The sequence below is a fragment of the Panthera leo genome, chromosome B4 (assembly GCF_018350215.1).
Source record: "Panthera leo isolate Ple1 chromosome B4, P.leo_Ple1_pat1.1, whole genome shotgun sequence".
NCBI classification, from domain to species: domain Eukaryota; kingdom Metazoa; phylum Chordata; class Mammalia; order Carnivora; family Felidae; genus Panthera; species Panthera leo.
Genome location: NC_056685.1, coordinates 136,252,134 through 136,258,379, shown reverse-complemented (window position 1 = coordinate 136,258,379; position 6,246 = coordinate 136,252,134).

Genomic DNA, 6,246 nt, shown 5'->3' with positions numbered 1-6,246 from the left:
CCCTCCCTCCATGTGGAGACTCCAGGAGGGGCCAACACGGAGAAAGAGATTGGTGAAGATACGTTGCTGCCTATTAGAAATCTGTTACGTGAGACCAGAGAACAACGTCCCCTTCCCACAGTACGATGGACTGAGTGGCTAGGCACGAGTCATGTTGCAAAGCAACAGAAAAGTACCGTGCATATGCTTGCATGTCAAGGTATTTTTTTCTATGTGCATATACTCATACAGATATGGATAATGGACAGATTAACATGCATCACACAGAGCAAGCAAGAGCAAGGAAGACCCTCACGAGCCAAGGAACTAAAAATGGAATTGGAATTCTCCAGAGGTAAGCCACTGCCTAAGCTGGTTTTGCCCAGCGGGAGCATTTGCCAAGCCCAGTCACCTTGACCTTCCTTTGTCAGGACCACATACGGCGCTGGGGTGGGAAGGAAAGCCTGGGCCTGTCCTGCTCGAGAGTCAGGGAGCCCACGTAAAGCCGGGTTTTCCAAAGGGCTATGATGTCACTGTTGAAATAAGTTGGCAGGGGGTGGGGCGCCTGGGTGGCTCAGTCGGTTAAGCATCTGACTTTGACTCAGGTCATGAGCTCACCGTTCATGGGTTCGGGCCCCACCTCTGTGCTGACAGCTCGGAGCCTGGAGCCTTCTTTGGATTCGGTGTCTCCTCTCTTTGCCTTTCCCTCGCTCTCTCTCTCTCAAAAAATAAACAATAACATATATATGTATAGATAGATGATATAGATGATAGATATAGATACAGATTTTTTTTTTTTAATTAGAGGGGAAACTTGAAGAGAACACTTACTTTATCGATCCTGGCACAGGACAAAAGGAAAAACACTCTCCCCTGAAGTCATAACCACAAACCAGCCCTCATGTGGATTTTATACCTAGCCATGTGGACCACAAAGCTCAAACTAAGACTCTAGTGAAAGGGACCCACATGGAAGTGACTCTCAGCAGGTAGAAACGACCGCCGGCAAAGCTCACAGAAGACACAAGGGAAAAAGCACCATGAGCAAGAGTCCACGCAAACAAGAGGCGGCCGCCGCAGACCAGGCTTCAGGCACCAGCTCATCAGAGGTGGAACATGACATAAAGATGCCTAAAGAGTTAAAAGAAGGGATCAAAAATATGAATAAGGGACAAGAGACTGTAAAATGGCCAAGAAATTTTGCAAAGGAAGCAACTAAAACTTCTAGCAACCCCAAGCGATATAACTGAAATAAAATGAATGGACTAAACAGCAGAGTCAATGTAGCCATTGTGGTCAAGGTCCCCTCCCCCACCCCCACCCCCACCCCCAGCTACTGCAACGCCCATCCAAGGGGTGAGTTCACACATTTCTTGCTCAAGAAACTTCAAAGCGGGTGTTCCTACCCGGCAGCCCTCCCTCCCAGAACGATTCCATCTGTGGCCCCCGCCATCTTCCAGCACATGGCTACCAATGTCACCCCATTGCCTGCGCACCAGGGCATCACCCGGGCCTCCTGGATGAACATCCCTGTGTGAGCACCAAGGGTCATACGGGGACCAGGTTTGGGGACCAGGCCCTGCAATGGTACATCTTGCTTCGCTCGCATTTCGGTGACCAGGAGTCCGTTCCATGGCTGGGAGATGTGGGCCAGCTGTGCGCCCAGCAGGAAAAGAAAGTGGGTCTGCTGAGCGGCCAGGCCATCTGGACCACGGCAGGTGAAGAAACATGAAGGTCCAGTAAGTGTCAGCCACAGCCATTATTTAGCCAACGGCACTCTTGAAAACCTCGCCCATCGTTACTTCCGTTAATCCTCGTGACTCCCACCCTGGGGATGAAGCTAAGCTGGGAGCAGCCTTCCCATTTTCCAAATGAGGAAACGCATGCTCAGAGAAGGGCAGTGACTTGCCCAAGATTACACAGCTGCTGAGAGGCCGAGCTTGGGTTCGGAGTCCAGGATTTCTGGCCACATCACACCGTTGCCTTTCTCTCCGGACAACCAGGGGAAAGGAGAGGGATCGTGGAGCCAGGGGTCCTCCGTTGGCCTCTGTGTGTTCAGCTGAGTTGGTGAACCCCCCCCCAGCTTAGGCTCCAGTGGACCCAGGGCTGAGGAAACTGATCGGAGGTCAGGGCCGTGAGTCTAGAGTTGAGCTCAGCTTTAACACCAGCTCCCTGGGGCATCAGGGTGGCCGGCCTGGGCCCCAGGGTCGGCATCTGCCCCACCCCAGTGCAGCTAAGAGGTCCCTGTCAGTGGGTCAGCCAGCAAATATTTATCCAGCGCCCCCGGTGTAGTGAGTAGTGTTGTAGGTTTCAACAAGCAGAGCCCGGGAGCAGGAGACATGCGAAATCCAGGTAGGGCTTACCTGACGAGCTAGATTTTTAGCGCCCGAACTCCAACCACGAGCTGGGGCCCTGACCTCACGGCACAGCATTTTCACCAGGACCCACGGAAGGAAGGACTTTCGGTTCTGTTTTCGCAGGTACAGGGACGATAATGGTGAAGTTGATTCTGGTGTCGGCAGCGACGTCATCCGACATCCCTGAACGCTGTGCGCCCGGCAGCGCCTGGGTGGAAGACGGATCCTCTTTAACTTTCGTCATAAGCCTACGAAACGCAAATTCCCTTCTCGCTTCCGTTGGGCCAGAGAAGGAAGCCGGGGCTCCGAGAAGTGAGCGATTCCCCCCGCGTCACAGGGCAGGTGGAGGATGCCCCCAGGATTCACGCCCTGGGACCTGACTCCAGCATTGCAGGGTAGCCGATGCCCCGAGAGAGGCACTGAGCTCCTGGACAGAGCCTCCAACAGGCCGTCTGTATCCCCGGCTCCGAGCCCAGGGCCTGCGCAGGGTAGGTGCGCGGGGAAGGTCTGTTAGGAACGGCGTGTGCACAGTGATTTGTACGGATGTGAAATCCCACCTGTGCCTTGATGATACCCCTGCGGGCAGGAAGCATACCAACCCATCCGAAATGCTCACGGATGAATGAATGAATTCCTGCAGCTGTTGGCCAACCCAGATCAGCTGGCCGGCTCTTCCCGGGAGAATCATGCCTGGGCCATCCCTGCAGTCCATTTTCCAAGCCGCCAGGCCTCCCAGAACCTGCTGTGCCAGCTCAGCCCGGGCCCCCACGGACCGACGAGCCCCCGCCGCTCCCTAGGATAAACCCACCGGGGGGATATGAGGACCCATTTGATCTCCCAGGTGAGAAAGGCCCGTGATGCCCCCCTGCCTCCGCGGCCCGGGTCTTACAGGGAGAGAAAGCCCACGGGGGTGGGGACTGGAGGAGGGAGGTGGGGGCTTTGGTCTGTTGCCAGAGAGAGAGGGGAGGAACACACTTTTCCCCAGACAAGCTGTTTGCTTCCCAGCTGACTTTGGTAAAAGAAAAAATATTCCTAGTGCCATCTGTTCCCAGAGCGGGGCTGGTGTGGGGCCCGGGGCTTCCTGTAGCTCAGGCAGCCAGACCCAGTTTCAGAATCGGAGACAGCTGCCCCCTGGATTATTTCGGGAAGCGGCTCAACTCCGCAGCACCCCGGCCGTCCTTCGAGGCATTTCCCGTCGCTCCGAAGCTGTTTGCACACGCAGCCCCAGACTGCCAGCTCCTTCTCAGGCCTCAGGGCCTCCTGTTCAGCCACTGTCATCATCCTGCTTCCTGCTTCCTCCTCTGTAGGAGCCAGACTCCCCGGGGTGGAGGGGGTGGGGGGCCAGGACCAGGGAGCTAGACTGAGGGAAGGGCAAGACTTGGTTCCCCGGGAAGGGGGGGAAGGGAGGGTCTAGAGGAGTCTGGAGTCTGGCGGCCAGGAGGCTGGAGATGGGGAGTCGGGCGGTAGGACAGGGGAGGGGCGAGGGCTGACCTGGATACGGTGAGTTGGGCGGGTCCCCTCCCCCACCCAAGGGACGCCGGGCCCTGGGCAGTTGGAAACAGGGGTGTGGTCGGGAAGGCGGACGGTGGGTGTCAGGGGCTGGGGGGTGGGGGCTGGAGTTACCGTCCAAGGGGGACCGAGGGTCAGTTTGGCGAGACGGAAGGGGTTCTGGGGACGGATGTTGGGGATGGTCGCAGGACAATGTGAAGGACCTTAATGCCACTGATCGGTGCACTCCAGATGTCAGGTGCATCTTTCCACAATAGAGCGACGGAACGGTGCAATTAAAAGGCAGAGCTGTTCAGATTGGCCAGAAGGACACGGCTATTTGTGTCTGCAAGGAATCCTCTTTACATACAGAGACACAGACAGTGTGAAAGTAGCAAGATGGAAATGATAGCTCTCTGTGTTAGCATCAGACAAAGGTTTCAGCGCAGGAGATACTCCAGGGGACAAGGAGAGCACAGATGGCACTCCCTGGGGGGCCCCAGGTGAGCATCCTGTCCGCCGGCTCCCACACCCGCCCCTCCCGGCCTCCCTGCGCCTGTCGCCCCCTCCCACACTTTGAACGTCTCCCTCTTCCCCCATTTATTTTTTTATTTAACAAATCATTTTTATTTTTTATTTATAAAAATAAAATAAATAAATAAATAAAATATAAAATAAAATAAAAATCATTTATTTTCTATTTAAAAAATCGTTTTTAAGTTTATTTATTCATTTCAAGCAAGACAGAGAGAGGGAGCAGGGGAGGGGTAGAGACGGAGGGGTGGAGAGGGAGAGAGAGAATCACAAGCAGGCTCCGCATGGCCAGCGCGGAGCCCGACGCGGGGCCTGAACTCACGAACCATGAGATCACGACCTGAGCCGAAACCAAGAGGGAGACACTTAACCGAAGAGCCACCAGGCGATGCCCCGCCGTCCCCAGCCGGCCTTGAACGGGGCCAGGTCCTCTGCGCTCCCCGCCTCGGCCCTCGGCCCTGGTCCCCTTCATGCCAGGCTTCCAGAAAGCATGAGTCAGGGCCGCCCCGGCCGTCTCGCCTCACTCGTGCAGGTGGACGACGTTGACCCCTGTTCAGTGTCACGGCAAATTTAAACGTGTCCGTTAATTTTCTGTAGCCTTATCGAGCAGTAACCTATAAAAGGAAAGGTCCCCCCGTGTTTTAAGTGCACAATTTGATGAGTTCTGATGAAGGCATATAGTCCCGTAACCGCCGCCCCAACTCTCATGACGCAGGGCAGTGCCGCCTCCCGCAAAGGTCCCTTCGTGCCTCTTTGCTGTTGGAACCCTTCCCCAAGCCCCCTGGGAACCGCCCCCCGCCCCCCCCCCCCCCCACCGCAGTCTGGCCTTTTCTAGAATTTCTTACAAACTGTAGCATCAGCGCATCGCCTGCTGGGCCTCCCGTCTGTCACCCGCCCCGTGCTCCTGGGGTCTTGCCCGCTGGCTCTGCATCGGCACCCCCTCCCTCGGGGCCACGCAGAACCCAGTGTGCGGACGCCCTGTGACCCGTGTATGCCTTTGCCAGCGACGGACGTCTGAGTCCTTCCCGATCTGAGGCGTCTGTGAACAGCACTGCCATGTGCGTGCAGGTCTTGGCGTAGACGTACGTTTTCGTTTCTCTCGGATGAACACCTAGCCGTGAATCGGCCGGGTCGGACGAGGAGGGTCTGTTTTAGTCCGGAAGGAACCCGCCGAACTCCTTGCCGCACCCGCATCCCCACCCGCAACGTGTGCCAGGTCCCGGGGCTCCACGTCCTTGCCCACACTTGATGTCGTCAGACTCTTCAACTTGGCCGTGACGGGAGGTGCGCAGCGGGCTGTCCGGTGGTTTTACTTCCCTAAGGAATGATGGTCTGGGGAATCCGGGTTGGTCAGCTCAGGCTGCTGTGACAGCACACGGCAGACCGGGGGGCTTAGACGCCAGACATTCATCGCTCATGGTTCTAGAGGCTGGAAGTGCGAGGTCAAGGTGCCGGCAGGTTCAGCTCCTGGTGAGAGGCCTCCTCGCGGCTTGCAGATGGCCACTTTCTGGCTGGGTCTTCACGCGCAGAGAGAGAGAGAGAGAGAGAGAGAGCCCTGGTGTCTCTCCCCCTTCTCATTAGGACGCTAATCCCATCACGGGGCCCCACCCTCTCGAACTCCTCTATGCCTAATCGCCTGTGAGTCCAGAGGGGAGGGGAGCAGGTGGATGGGGGTGGGGTGGAAGAGAGACCTCTTGAGACCGTCTCACCCTCAGACACCATCTCCTGATGCCACACCCCATGGGACGTCCTCCCACACGCCACAAGCCCCCCACCCCAAAGCCCCCCACCCCCGCCCCCAGATCCAAGGCTGTCAAACTGGTACAACCCCAGACCCAGCGGGGGCCCGGAGCCGGAGGGCAGGGGAGAGGCAGCCCTGGGGGTGCCC